The following is a 15,867-nucleotide window of genomic DNA, read 5'->3' as shown; positions in this document are numbered from 1 at the left end:
ACATCAATATCTAGGTAAGGCAAGTGGTATGTGAGAAGAAAGAACATGATATTTTATTATTTAAATGTGAAAACTGCATTTGTGAAAATATTTTCAAAGTAGAAGCTAATCAGAAGTAAAGACCTCTGATTCTGCCTGCTTTCTCTAGAACATGTCATAAATATATGCACTTTGTTTACATATAGACTGAGAGAATACAGGCCCTGCAAAACAAGACTTGAGTTGCCTGATGGGTGACTGATGAAGACATCAGCCTATATGCCTTTATTTGTGAAGCCCTGATGACAAGAAAGTAAAAAATGCAAATCTCCTTGGAGAAACTGAAAGAATTTATCAGCAGTTGCCTCTGAAAAGCTTATGCACTTTCAAGCACAGTTTTTCCATTTGTTACAGTACTCTCTACCACAGCTGGCTGACCCCAAGTTGTGCTCGAATGGCCCAATTATAAAAAATGTGTGGTGTTTATGAGAAAAACTTGGTAGAGGATTCACCCTTTCAGTTGCATGTTATGAATAGAGGCTAATGAAGACCCCAATTTTTAGGCATGCACGAATATGGAGCTGCCTTCCCACAGGTATGGTGTGGCAAGGGCATCCACAGAACAGTGGGCACGAGGGGCTCTCTGCTGGGCAGGTGGCAGGACGAGCAGTTGACATGGAATCTTCTTTGCCCCTTCTCATCAACCATTTGCAGGTCTTGCTCTGGGGTCTTGAATTTAGGCCAAAACAAATGGGGAGAAAAAAAGTAATCCACATTTTGGGATGGGGGATAATGGAGATAAAATTTCCCTAGACATTTTCTCTTTTCATTGGCAGGCACTGGACACTGCTCACAGGTTTGGTATGTCAGACATGATCCCAGCAGAGACTGCCCAGCACAGAGGCTGCAGGTGAGGCAGCTGTTTCAGCCAGGGCTGCTACCACTACAAACATGTTTCTCTTTTGCAATCTATTTGGTACTTGTCCTTGTCTCACCAAACACAGGAAATATTACAAAAAAATCCAAACAAAATCATATTATTATTATTATCTTTTCCAAACCCCGTGATTTATTGTGACCAAAGGCCTGTGACAAATATTCTATTTGGCCAGTCCTGTCTTCATAGTTTCTTTAATTGCAGTATCACTAGAGGAAAGTACATCACACTTCCTATATTCTTGACTTCTTACATAATAGAGGAAAACAAGCTCAGACTCAAAATAACCCAAGAACCCCATACTGGAGGGGAAGAAACCAACAGAAAAATTAACATTCCACATGTTTCAAGAATGTAAACAATGTCATCACACAGACATGCAGAAAACTGGTGTTACTCAAACCAGGCCCTGCCAATTCTCCATCTAATGGGTTGTTGACTCCCGAGACAATCAGAAACTGCTCACGAGAGCTTAGTGAACAACAGCATTTGTTTCCCCTCCTAATTTCTCCTTATTAAAAGCTACGGGGAAAGCACTGGGCTGGAAAGACTACCTCAATTACTCTTAATTGCTGTCCATTCTGATTAGTCCAGGCCACGGTGATGCTGCAGCAACCAGCACAGGCTACAAAGCAGGTGCTCTGTCTCCTCCTGGTCTCTCCCTCCGCCTGCAGTGGAAATGCCACTGAGGGGATGCGCACAAGCTCACCCTCCACAGAGGCTGGTCATACCCATGACTGGGTTTTGTGTTCAAAGGAAGGACTGGCCTTCCTGTTTTGCTCAACTGTCTTGGGGTTTTTTTTGGGGTTTTTTTTTTTGGTCTCTATGTTTTAGGCAGTATTCCAAGTAATCTCATGGATGAAACCCCACCTCTCAAAGCAAGAGGGCTGCTACAGCTTGGATGGGAGGGTGAACATGGCTGTGGCAGGCAGCTTATCTCAGAGCATGGCCCAGTGGGCTAGATACATAAAAACGGTAAGAAACACTTTTCTAGAATCAAGATGAGGACAGAGGACTGCCTCAAGAGAGCTGAGTGAACATTGAAGCATTTTTGAACAAAAGAGGAAGTAAGATATTGCTTATTCCTGGTCCTTGCTATTTCTCCTTTGGCATAAATCTGCATGACAGTTGGGGCACGTCTCTGAGTTTTCAATCTGCTTCTGACAAGGTTTTCCCCATTAAAAGATAAGAAAATATCAGAAACATACATAGTGGGATGATATATATTCTATAAATGGAGGAGATGGTCATGGCTTCAGAACATAAATTATCCTAAAATCAAATTTAATTATTAGCTATTTTATCATCTAGGACAACATTCAACACCTCTATGGTTCACTAAAAATTAAGAATACAGCAATGAGAATGTCGGAATGTCCATCTCTAATCAACCTGTAGTAAATACCAACTTACTAGTTAAGTAGGAGAAAACGAGGAGTCTCTTAATACTACCAATCAGTGAGGAGACCAAGTAGTGAACAAAATGTTATTTTTATAAATCCCATACCAACCTGATGCAAAACTTCATGGCAGGAATAAGTTTCCTACTGCAAAACTTTAAAAATGTCACAGTGATATGCAATAATTCTTTGATGTTAACAAACTTTCTTATGCTCCTCTGATAAGTGTTAAAGGACTGTATGGTGAAAGCAACTGCAGAGGAAACTAGTCTTGCTCACTGAGATCCTGGCTCTAATTCACTAAATACAATGAAAATAAATGATGGATTTTATTGTGATTTAAAGCAACACACTTATTTAGGCCTTTCAGCTGCCTGCACAAGTATTGTTTAACTCTCTGCCTTCTAACAGTGGGATGACACAAATCTACCCAAATCATTTCACACTTCAACACTGTCAGGGACAACAGGGCTTTAATCAGTGGAGCTGTACTTATTTGAAACAGAATTGTCTGTGACCTAAGAATGTAACTTCTGAGAAGTAGTCACAAAATTCTACACTCTCCTTAGATTTCTAAAAGACATTAAAAATTATTATGAGAAAATTACTTTACAGATAGCTTCCATGAATTTCAAAAAGAGCCTGAAGCAAGAAATCCCAGGAAAAAAAAACCACACAATGTTTTGCTTACTGTACTACAGCTGAAATGAATAATCAGATTTTAAGGCCTGGGAAATCAGCACGGATAATCCCAAATCCTTGTAACAAACCATAACCTGACCATAACCTGAATGATGGTCTGCTGTGGATATCTCATCCGCGCCAGGCAGAACTGCAGACAAACTACAGCTCATCCTCCTCCCAGCTCTGCCTTTCACCTAAGCTTCCCCCATGCCACTGTTCAAATATTTCAAATAAGCCACTTTGACTTAAATGTCTAATTTACTGGAAATCTGCTGGCAACATCTTATGAGTTGGCTGAAAAAAGGGCAAAGTAATCTGCAAAGCTTTAAAACCAGTACAGTTTTAAATGGGGATGTTTGCTGTCTCTATTAGTAGTGGTCAGGTCTGGCAGCGAAATGCTTCAAAAAAACATACAGCCCATGCTAGAAAAAGATCAAAAGCGGATCAGATGTCAGCACCAGCTCATGTCAGTCGTGCAAGAAAGAGGAAAAAACAAAGTGAGAAGATGATTTTTCCTTGCAATGCATCACTCTATGTTCCTCATCTGCACACAAGGGCTCCTGGGCACAGCAGAGCATTTCTGCCAGGAGACCTGGACCCACAGCACGACTGGGATTGTGCTGTCCAGCACTGCCCCATCCCTCTCCCCAAAGAACTGATCAGCCTTTATTCTGGCAGCACCAGGACTTTCCTCCCAGTGCTCTTCCTCATTGGGCTGGCAGTCCTGGAGAAGGCAAAGAAGCCTGGGTGCTGGTTTGACTTGACATCGAACAGTGAAAGGGTTCAGGGTGAGGGCAGCCCTGCTCACAGGCTGCCCACGCAGGGCCTGGCTCTCTCTGGGAGTGGGAGGTGAAACCCCCTGGATTTGTGAGCAGTGGCAGGTCATGGCACTGCTATCCTTACCTGCCCTCACTACACTACATCCTATTTTACCTGTTTGCATTTGCAAGATTACACACTGTAATGGGCTAAACCACTGTGCTGGGCTAAAAATGTGCAGATAGTGCTCTATTTTCTTTAAGAACATAAAGTCTTTTAAATATTTTGTAGGTTGACATGAAAGAAGAGTCCCCACCCAAGAGTCTTAAATGCCACACTCATTTTCTATGGGATTTTCCTAAAGGGCTGTGTTGGGACCCATATAAGAGTTGGGTTTATAGTCCTGTATATCCCTTCTAGACAGGCACACAATGGCAGCTGACTGGGGAGCACCCCGTGCACCCTGCCCGCCTCCTCTCTGCTCTGTTCGATGCTGGGGGGTGAAGGTGGTGAGCACCCACCAATTTTGGGGCAGGATCAACCTAAAAACCTGCCAGGGATTTTGGAGGCTCGCTGTGCTGACGTGAGGTGAGCAGCAGCAGTCCATGCCCTGCTGACTCAGCTGGCTGGGCTCGCTCAGGCTGGTTGGTGGGCGAGATTGGGTTACATGGCAGAAATCATAACAAAGGCAGGAAACAGATCACTACTCCCTGGGTTTAACTCCCTCTCTGGGGACCCTCCCGGTTTCCAGACTGCAGATGGTTTTAACCCTCTCTTGAAATGTGCCTGTGTGGCATGCTCTGCTCTGGTGAGGTCAAGCCTGGTACATAAAATAAAAGCAAATCAAGCCAGCAGAGGAATGGTCCCAACAGGCACGAGCCAGAGAGGTCCAAAGGGCTTTACATTGCTTTTTATGAATGGGCACAGAAATATGAACCCTGCTGAGCAGTGGTCAAATCAGAGTAACCAGACTGCAACAATGGAGTCCCTTGGCAGAGTTTTGGGATGACCCCTCCCTGCTGTTCCCTGCCCGCTCTGTGTGGCTTTGCCTCCCCACAGCCGCAGAGCCTGGCTCTCCTGTTCTTCCTCTTTCCTCTCAGCACTGCACTTCCAGCACAGGACAGGAGGAAAACCCCATCTGACTTCATGCAGCTTTAGTAATTCCAGTACCAAAAAAATAGTCATGCCCTCAACTGCGTAGTTTTGGCGGCTGAGTTGATGCAATGTGTCCATCGGAAAGGGGATGTCTTTCATAAAACCAGTCAACTCTGCAGGACTGTATTTTATTTTAAAAAGCTCAAAGGAAATGATATTAACACATTACCGATTCTTTCAAGTACCGATTTGATTTCAGGTGGTGGTTTTTCCACTTTGAGGCAGGATGCTTAGGAACAAGTCCTACCTCTGATGTGAAGTGTTGCTCAGAGCAGAGGGGCAGGGGAACAAGCTTTGCAATCTCCCTACTGAAGGTGTTTGGAAGAAAAGAAGACATTTCTCATGAGATCATAATGAGCACAGCACCACCTTTGGTTCCCTCTGGAAACTCTGATGTTCTAGAAACAGCAATCTCCATGGTCACCTGGAGGCTATGAAAACTTTTTATATACAGATCTGATAGCAAAAGGACAGAGAAGTGACTACCAAAAAACCCTTGCTGGGAATTTGCCTGAGTGAAGGTTGCAGGACTAGGGTGGTGTCATGTCTTCCCTCCATGAAGACTTCAAAGAGGTTAATAGTCCCATAACACATCATTCTGCAAAGCTCCCAAAACTGATGGAAGAGTTTCTTAATTTAGTTTCCCCTGTATTAAAAGCTTATGAAAACTATAAAAGAAAATACATAGGGGTAGAGTATTATGAAAACCCAAACAAACCTCAAAACACACCCACCCTGGAAATGTCTCCCATTCACAGCTTCACCAAGTATTTTCTTTTAACTCACCACAAGACTTCCCAGAAGAACAACTGAAAAGACATTAGACATTATTTATTTTTCTTTTAAAAATATTGTTTTAGAAACCTCCCAGAAGGGAGAAAAATAAAGTAAATTATTATAGTGCCACATCAGCACAATTGCCAAGCTCAAAATGAAGAAGGCTACAGTGATCTAAATATTCCTTTGACGTAAAATGCTTTTTAATTTCACAGTCAGCTGTTCTGCTTCCTTTTACAAAGACACTTCCACTTAATGTCTTCTAAGTCACCTTGAATACCCACTGGACATATACAAATTCTTGGTAGCTCTTTTGCTTATTTGGTGGGTTTGTTTTGGTAATCTGGTTTCATGCATGGGAAAGTTCATTCTTTGTAGTAAATGAAAGGCTTTCATAAGGGGTCTTCTTTCCATTGGAGACATGATTAGAGACCAATTGCTATTCAAACCAGCTGTAATAAAAAGGGCTTGTTGTGAAGAACACAGCTCTATTTCTTTTTATTAAAGCACAGAACTACTCACAGTAACCTTTTGCAAGACAACTGAGAATAAAAACAGCTTCACCATGTTGTGTTTCACACAGCAGCTTGCCAAGAACACGAGTTTCTCAGGAGTCAGAGCTGCAGCAGAGGAGCAGATGTGGCTATTGCTGCAGAGGTGGGCCCCTGCCAGCACCCTCCCGTCCTGTAGGTCAGCCTGCACGGTGGTCACACGCTGGGCAAAGGGGTTCAAACTCATGCTGTGTCTCAGCTGCTCCTGGCCCAGAGTCAAGGCCTGCTGAAGCAAGAGGCAGCTGTGAAGTTTACGGGGTTTATGGGGTGCCGATCGCCCTCTGACAAGGGCAGGCATTTCCTGCAGCTACCACATTTCCCTCCTGCATCCTCCTCTTGATGGGCTCTGTACTGAAATGAGCTTTCTACCTTCTGCTGGACTACTCCAGACCTAGCTGATATGGGCAGGGGGAATAATGGACAGACGTGCAGCTAAACATGGAAAGGACAGGAGCCACCTCTGCCGTGCTCCTATTACCTCTTAAAAAGCAAAAGCAGACCACAGCACCACAAACCAACATCTCCACAGAGCCTGCAGCTTTCTGAACCATGATGAACTCAAGCTGAGATCACCACACAAATCACAGAGATCTTTCACAGATGTGACTTCATGTGCTGCTTTGGACCTTGCAGAAAGGATGGTTCTGATCTGAGACCAGCAGAGATGATCTCAGAGAGCTGAATGATAGGTCTCTGAAAAATGATCTTTACTTTGGTTCTCTTTGATGAGGCAAGAGAAAGACAATGAAGACATGTTTACTCTTCTTCTTCCTCCTGCAGTATTTCAGCTGATTCAGACCCTTACAGATATCGAACTCATTACTTTGAGTCCCCCAAGTTTTCCCCTAATTTCAGCTAACCTTGATTAACTATTTAAACCCGTATTAGTATTAAAATTGTCAATATCCTGGAAAGTTTTTCCAGCTCCTGTGTAATCAGCAGAACATGATGCTGGTTTATTTGCCTTCCCTTATAATTGAGCTATGCTGCTGCTTCCTGCAAGGCACCTAGATTAAGAAATTTTGTATAGCACTGAAATCTGCACATGGTTAGTTTTATAAATTTGCAAAAGAGATTAAACATGTAGTATCATTAAACAAGAAGGAACATGTTTTCTCAAGGAGAAAAGTTACTTTGTTTGAGGCAGCCAGAAGACTTATGACTGGGGCCTTGGAATACAGTGAGCACAAGAACCACCTCTCAGATTTTTGGCTTTCCCAACCTAGGAAACAATGTTTGGAGTGCAAATTTCCAGATGGAACCTACATGCAATCTAGTCCTACATGTCTGTTTCTAAAGTTGTGCTGTTAGGTAGTCCTACACACTGAGCCAAATCCAGTTTGGATGTATTCACACAAAGCACAGAGGTTTAAATATAAACATCTGTGCATGCAAGAAGAGATGTGTGGTAACTTCTGGGGACAAGTGAGTTTAGCTGTGCACAGCTGCTGTGCTGAAAAGGGGACAGTGTGTGTTTGGATTAATTGGCTGAAGACTGTGCAGTCTTAATTAAAGACAAGATCTCTCCCACTCCCAACTTGAGACTCACAGATCAGATTTAAAATGAAATCACAAGTTACGTGGGGCATTATACATCAGATTCCCACCTGAAGCAAATAACTTCTAGAAACAAATGAAGAAGGAAGAAAAATATCTTTTGGCTCTTTGTATTATTATTTCTTGTAACCACACTGTCCCCTATCATATGATAAAGCAGAAATATATGTAAGGAATCTTTCAGTCAATGGTTGTCATTACATACACAGATGGTCTGAAATCATACCTTCACCCACTAAAAAAACACAAAAGGGAAGGGTTTTTTCTGCCATTGAGCACTACCAAATGTACAGTATATTGATCATAACAAGCCTGGAAGGTAAAAGCTTCCATGTCCATTCCTGGACTAATTAAAAATATAAAACTTGGTAGAATTCTCCATCTTCCATGACCAAGATCTTGAAAAACAAGCTCACAGACACATGTTATGTAATGCAAATCAATAAATATTTTCCAAATATTTAAAATTTCAGGTATTGAAAAATATGCAGTGAAGGCCTGTTAAGCAGACCCTCATGCCCAGATATCCTTAAAGGAAAACAATTCTGCTCTGCCTCTTTGTGGCATTATGAAACAGCTGCCAGAGAAGACAGAAAGTCCTGCTATGCAAGGCCTGAACACAACTGCACAGAGCTTCAAATACAAAATCTCCTTACAAGCCTCAGCTGGGCAGAAGTGAAGTGGATCCCTGGGTCTCACACCCCACCTACTACAGAAAGTTCAGCTGCTTCTATTAAGAGTCGCAAGCTGAATCACAAAACCATATTCACATCTTATTTATTTAAGGCATCAATCTCTCTCCCTGGCTGAGTGGGTGGATTTTCCAGATGCATTCCTGACCGAGCTGAAAAGCGTCTGCAGGACACAAACCTCTCCACACACCCACTGCACAGCTCCTGTCCGTGCCGGGTACGGGCACTGAGCAAGACTGCTTCCCACTCACACCTCTCTCCCAACCTCTCTCCACTTTCCAGAGTTTCAGCCCACTCACTTAACCCAGGCTGGAACAGGACAAATGGAAATTTCTTGGCTCTTGGCTGCTTCACCTAAGGTTTACCCATATACAGAAGGCTAATTGAGACTGGGTAAAATTTTAATCCAAGCTTTATTTTGGCTAATCTTCTGTAGTGCAGTGCAGTGGAGTTTGGATTGGTTTTGACTTAGCAAAGCAGCAAGCATACTGATTCCTTGTTAGTGTCTGCAACAGGACAAATCATCTTAAAATACTTACCCCATTCTTCATTTCTGCTATCCCTTATACTATTCTGTCTCACAGGCTTCTTTAGGCTTTCCCCAGCTTTTATATAAGACATATTACAGAGATCTGGAGTTGACAATATTATATATGTAGTAACTCGAAATTATGAGGATGGTGATGCTCTTGCTCAGCATGGAAGTCCTTTCCTGCAACATTGGCTTTTCCTTGCTTTTGCTATTTTAGACAGGTGTCTTTAAAGAGGTAGTTGCCACAGATCCCTAAAAGTAGATTATATGATTCCTACCCTAAGTCCTATATTCAGATTTCATGTGGAAGTCAATTTTCAGACAGAAAACTTTCTCTCTGAAAATTATTAAGAAATTTGTCAAGTACAACAACAGGATGTAGCTGCATTTAGAGTGTTATCTTGCCAGGACACTGGCCAGGCTCAGGGCTGCTGAGTGTGATGGTAGAGGACAGCAGAGATTTTTAGGTCTGGGTCTAGGTCCAGGTGCCACATCCAGGTCTGGGTGAAGCTGGTTAAGTTTCACACCTTCCCTGCAGTGGCTCCCCCAGGAGCATGGAAAACCAGGCACCAACCATGCACAGAGCTACAGCACAGGTTGAGGAAATTCCTAAGAAATAAAAAGAATTCAGGATACCAAAGTAAGCAGCACATGACAGGTATGCGTTTAATTTGTGTGTGTTGTTAGGTTCATCCAAAAAAATAGCCTCAAGGGAATACAGCACTCCCTTTCTCATGGAAAGACCAGTGTCCCTGTGTCACTTTCAGATAAAATCATTATGAAGAAGGTACAGAAAAGCCAAAGATAACTGCAGACATTTGAGCACTTGAAAGCACAAAGTTCAGCTGGCTGTAGTAGCAGCTGGCTACAAATGCAGATTTGTATTTGGAATAAAGCTTAAGAGGAGCTCAAGAGTAATGCTGGTGCATTCTACAATCCCACGGCCGTGCTGGGAGAGTCCATTAATGTGTATTTTCCATTATTTTTTCCTTCCATCTCGTGATGGCTTCATATCTGAAGTTTTAATTTCTGCCACGGTTTTCCTGTGTTACTCCTTTGCATGGAAACATAATGGCACCAAGCGCTGAAAACGCAGTGCACAGTTTCCTTCCAAGACAGTAATTTCACAGGTAATTTTGCTACAAAGTTCAACAGCCCAGAATGCAGCCTAGGTGTTCTGGCAGCAAGCTGATGTTACCAAACATCATTATTTGTCCAGCTAGTTTACAGGGAAATAAAAACAAAATCCCCAGGTGTCGCTTACAGTGTAGCCAATGTTTTTCATTCCTCTCGTAAATACAACGTGCTGTTCAGCCCACACACCTATTTTATAGCTCTAATGAAAAAGACAGAGCAAAATTCACACATCATGGTGACCACACTGCCTTTCAATTCACCCCTGTAAAAGACAGAGATTGATCAAACAGGTATTGCTCCAAGCATGCGAATGCAATATATGAAGAAGCATGTCAAGAATTTTAATTGTACTAAATAGGAAAAACCCGTAACTAAGAGAAAATAGATTGCCTACATAACAACACACAGCTGGAATGACTTTAGTCCCCATGGCACTGCTAAGAGGCCTCTTTATGGGCTTGGATTAGAAGTGCCTTTAGCCAGGCACAGCAGGACAGGTTGGAGAGGGGCAGCCTCAAACCCACAGACCCGAGGGTCTCAGCTCTTTCAGCTCCTGACTAAGTTAGCACAGGGCACCTGATAACTTTTTGGATCTTGCTATTACTGCCTGACACTGATGGATTTCTCAGGGTCCACCAACTATTCTCTATCTTTATGAAGACAGGTGGTTTCAAATTTGTTGTTTGGATATCCCATCTATCACATGTGCCACTACATTGCAAAAGGCAGAAGGTACTGACAGAAGAGGGACACACACTGGTGGCACAGGGGCACCTTGACAGTTCCTGAGCACATTTCTCTGCAATGGCAATACATATCAGCATTCTTTATTTATTTATTTATTTATTTATTGAGACTTCAATTCCCTGACAACTGATCCAGTACTGGGAGTATCTACAGGAAAATAAAAGAAAGACAAAGAAACCATACATAGGTGGTCCCTCCCTGTGCAGCCCCTGATGCTGGGACTGAAGCCCCAGCACAAACCCAGGACCCCTGAGGGTGCTGGATTCTCTCAGCTGCTCAGGGCTCACCCTGGGAGAGGGAAGGCTCGACCCCCTTCCATCTTACTGGCCATGGCAATTAAAAGGGTCATTTCAAATGAAATTTCTTGGCCTAAAATAAACAGCCACATGGAGGGATTTCATACCCCAGGACACACGCAGGCAAAATCCTCATCTGTCAAATATGGCCAGATCAGTGAACTGGAAGCAACAGTGCCTGACTTTCCTCTGGCTTTGTGAGTGTGAGTGACCCTGTGACTTTTTATTAAGCCATATGATTACACACTGCAGGCGTACAAGTGAAAGAATGCCCAGGGAGGTATGTGGTTGTGGCACCTGAATTCCCTCACTGGTCGTTTACAAACCATAAAGAAAAGTCGACAAATTCCTAAAGCTTAGAATTCATTTTGTTTCATAGGGGCTTAAGGTTTGTGTGGATACAGCACACCACCAGGCTGATGCCAGACATTGTTTTGGTGCTTGTTATTAGAGGTATAAACAATGGCCTGGATTAATTCAGAGACAAGGACTAAAATTATTCCATCTGTGGAGTGTTAATGAGTAAATGCTGTTCCTGAACTGTCACAAAATTCTGAGCCATGAATTTTGATCATGTTTGCACAGTTATTAATAGGCACAAACTCCCCTGTATTTTTTAAAATCATTTTCAGAAAAAGCCTTGTATCTTAAAGTTTTCATTTTTGCTGTAACCCATTCACAATGTTTTTATCAGTTGTACATTCCTAAAACTCCCTAGTTATATGTTATCAAAGGTGAAGAAAGAATATATAACTTCTTACTGTACAAAATACTATAAAAAGTGCACCACAAGAAAACAGTTAAATGGATCTTGTTCAGCTGTTTCCAGGCCACTCATCAAAGAAAAAAAAAACCCTATGTTACAAATATGTTTTTAAACATATTTTTCCCCCTCACCTTTTTTTAGTATAGCAGATTTCATTACTGCATGGCAGGATGATTCACACATTCCTGGTCCACAAATTCCTAGACTTTATTCTTACACCTGGAATCATGCTTAGGAGCTAGATTGTCGTAACTGCATGGAAGAGGCATCCTAACCCAGTCGTATCTTATATACCCTACAAAAGATACCTAAAGAAGTACCTGTTTTCCTTAAGGGGGCCCCCTGGTAATTTTTATCCCTCCTTTCCTGGCAGCCCTTGACCAAAGGGGTGTGGGGAAGGCTGGAGGATCAGCGCCTTGGTGTGCACTGGACCTCCCTGGGGACATGAGAGACTGTCCCCTACTCACAGCTCAGCAAGGAAGAGGGGAGGTGGTGGTGAGGAGTGTCCTGACTGACTATCTAGAGCATGGAGGTGGCCAAGATGGATGTTTCTGTGGAGAACAGGCTCACAGTCTGTAATTCTGGCTGTGTTTGTCAAGGGCAAAGGGTAATTATCTTGCACAAGCTGTTTAGTCTCACACTTATCTATAGTGTACTGGTCCTATCTTCTGATTCCTTGGGAAGCTTCTCTTCATCAGCAGGGCTTTCAGCTCATTTATTTGAAGTCTGCTTTCTAAAACACTACAAGTGTGCTTCACAAGTCAAAGACCACCTTCTCTGCTTTCAGCAACTCCATATTGTACCGTAGCTTCGTACTATGCAATCAGTAATTTAACAGGAAATTTCTACTTAAAATATTATTAAAGTGAAGATATTAAGTTCTTAAACATTAACAAAAGGAAAAAAAAAATTGCACGATGAATTCTACATCTATTACCTCAAAATGCCATGAGTTAGGAAGATGAGATATTCTACCTTGGAGTCCAATTGATCCCTTCAATTCCCTTGCCTATGGAGATGCCCAGAGCCTGAATCTCAGAGAAAGAGAGTCAAACCCTGCCAGAAAGAGATCTTATCCTTCTGTCTACCATTTAGAAACTAGTCTTAGCTCTCATGCTTGAGATTTAGCATCCCCAAATTGTATCATAATGGAAAGGAAGTTTTGCCCTTTCCTCATTCATTCTTTCCCAAAGTGACTTGTGCATGAGGCGGTACAAACCAGTGACATTGATTGATGAAAGAGTTAATATTGGTGGCAATCTGATAGAAGAAAACCAGTGGAGAGGCTTAGCTTGCCATCTGGAGCAGATAACTTTAAAACAGCCTGAGACATGGGATTGAAGATGAAGTAACTGGAATAAGAAACACACTTCCTCACTTTTTTCAGTGCAGCAATCTGAAGGCATTGCAGCTGAGCAACTTCTGGCAGCATCCCTGCACATCTGCAGCATTCATTGAAAAGAAGTAAACAGCCATCAGTGAGCTGGAAAGACTGTTTTCCTTACTGACCCCCTGCAGCAAATCTGTCCCAAGCTCAAAGGAGAAAAAAATCTGATGTATATTTTCCTAGGAGTTGTCTGCATCTGTATTCATTATTCTTTAATATGTTAGTGTGTTATGCTTAGTATGTTTGGCTTACTACAACCAGTTAATGCTCTATTGACTAAAAAATACAGTAGCTTGACAAATTCTCAGAAATTAACTTATTTGAGAAGGAAGGACAGAAAGATTCAGAAAAAGGGGAAGTGGTTCAAGACAGTGCGTATTCAGTCTTCTTTTCAAAAACTTCTTCCCCAAAATGAGAATTTCTGGAGAATGCCTCTCTCCTTCCCTCCTTCTGCTGATCTCTTCCTTCCTTGAACCAAACTACAGGCTCTGGGAACAAGGCAGCTAATAATAAACTCCTCAGCTGAACTCTAGGAAAGCAGCTTGGTCAAGGCTTTGCCTGCCAAATGCTGACCAGCACATGTTCCCAGCTGCCAGCAGTGACTGACTGCTAGCCACGTTTTTTAAACCAGTTATACTTTAGCCTTCTGCTCCTTAGAGAACATTTTGCTCCAAACAAGACCTCCCAATTCCAAATGATGGAGTCAAAGGTACTTGACTCACGGTCCATGTGCTATGTCTCATGTCTATGGAGCATACAGGGACTTCTCCAACCACAATATATCAACACAACTGCTCTTGCACTGTGACTCCTGAATCAAAAACACCAGTGCTGTTTTTATCCCTGTACACCAAAAGGCTGTACAGAACGGCGCTGGCATTTTTAGAGTGTCAGCCAGCAGACAGACAGCACTTCTTTCAAAATTACCTTTTATAAAGGTTTGTGTAATAAAACTTGCCATCTGGAGCAGGTTCTTGCCTTGGGATTCCCCCTTATTGCTTTCTTTTACCAGGAAGGACACAGGGCCAAGAGGGAACACCAAGACAGCAGGCGTAACACTTCCTACTGGTCAGGCAGGAGCTCAGCTGCATTTTGGCCCCAAGAGCAACCTCTGGTGCTTCACTTGAAATGCTGACCCAGCTGTCCACTGAGTTTGCAGTCTTTAAAAGTCGTGCAGGTCACCTTTCTGTCTGGGGGAGCCCAGAGCCAGGTGAGGAAGCAGCCAGCCCTGCTGAAAGCATGAGGCTCCCGCTCTCTCCAGAGGCTGCTCAGAGGCTGCCTGGAAATGCAGCAGAGACTGTAGAGGTGGGAACTCACTGAGTCAGGTTTTCTGAAGAATGGGAAATAAACCCTTTAAGGGACATAAAAGCATGAGCACCATCAAAGAGCATTTATGCTGGTGCAGGGAGGTGTGGAAACCAAGCCAGCCTAGCTCCTCCCCGAGCTGCCCTGTGATGCTGGGAAAGATCAGGAGGGTATGGGAGGAAGTTTGGGCTCCAAAATAGTATGGACAAAGGCGGCTCCTTGGATTGGCACCCTACTGAATTACACAGTTCTCACCAGTGCCAATGCTATGGCTTCATGATCCCATTCCCCCTATAGTCAAGGCTCTTCTGTACTGCAGATATTTGGGATACCTTCCTGACCACAGCAATGCTGTTTCCCTGAGTCATAAAGCACTTATGGGTGGTTCCTAAGGGTGGAACTACCCTGACTCCTCCTCTTGTGGTGAAATCTCCTCCTATCACTTCCAGGCTGCAAATCCTCTCCTCCCTACATGCTGCCCCACCAAGCACAACAGCACAAGCATTTCTGGAAATGGTCTGTATTTCTAAGGGGAGAAATAACTCACCTTGGTAGCATCACAATACCCAGGAGAAAAAAAGAAAAAAATGACAGCAACTTAGTAGGCAAAAATCCCATCACGTCACAACAGCGGATTTACTATTGGGACAGTAAGGATAATGGAGTACTCACGCCTCCCTAAAATCTTGTTGACTGCAAGAGTGCTGACCAGGGATAGCTAGGTAGAGGATGACACCAAAGGAACCTATTTTTATAGCTGTTAATGAATACCAATATTTTTTATTGATTTGGAGGTGACAGAAATGAACAGTTAGCATTTCTTCCTATTTCTCAAGATTTGTTTTGCTTTTTTGCTATTCCAGAGCTTAATGCATAACAACAACAACAAAAAAGATACAAACAAAAGGAAAACAACAAACAAAAAAGGAAAAAAACCCCTGTGTGCAGCCTTATGGAGGACTTTCCAAGCCACAGATGCTGGCTCTGTGGTTGGCTGATCTATCCAAAATAAAGCTCAACAGCAGGGAGCAATGGTGTAGTTCAGGGGGTAGAAAAGGTCATGCGAATGTGATCCTCACCTCCCAAAATCCTCATCTCCTTATGCTGCATCCCCCCTTCTCCTTTTGGGATGGAAGGAATTTTTTAGTTACTTTTCATTTTTATTTTCAGCCTGCCTTTTCTATCTACTTGCCAACTGGGGTCATT

The 15,867-nt window shown here is 42.9% G+C and overlaps 1 protein-coding gene across 1 annotated transcript in view; it reads right to left on the bottom strand.

The window, feature by feature from the left end:
* COLEC12 (collectin subfamily member 12) overlaps nt 1-15,867 on the bottom strand; it is a 96,156-nt gene that overhangs the window by 67,797 nt on the left and 12,492 nt on the right. The gene's annotated exons all lie outside the window — the stretch shown is intronic.

This window comes from Passer domesticus, chromosome 1 (assembly GCF_036417665.1).
Source record: "Passer domesticus isolate bPasDom1 chromosome 1, bPasDom1.hap1, whole genome shotgun sequence".
NCBI classification, from domain to species: Eukaryota; Metazoa; Chordata; class Aves; order Passeriformes; family Passeridae; genus Passer; species Passer domesticus.
The sequence above is the reverse complement of the archived record's forward strand: the minus strand, read 5'-3'. Positions and strand labels throughout refer to the sequence as shown.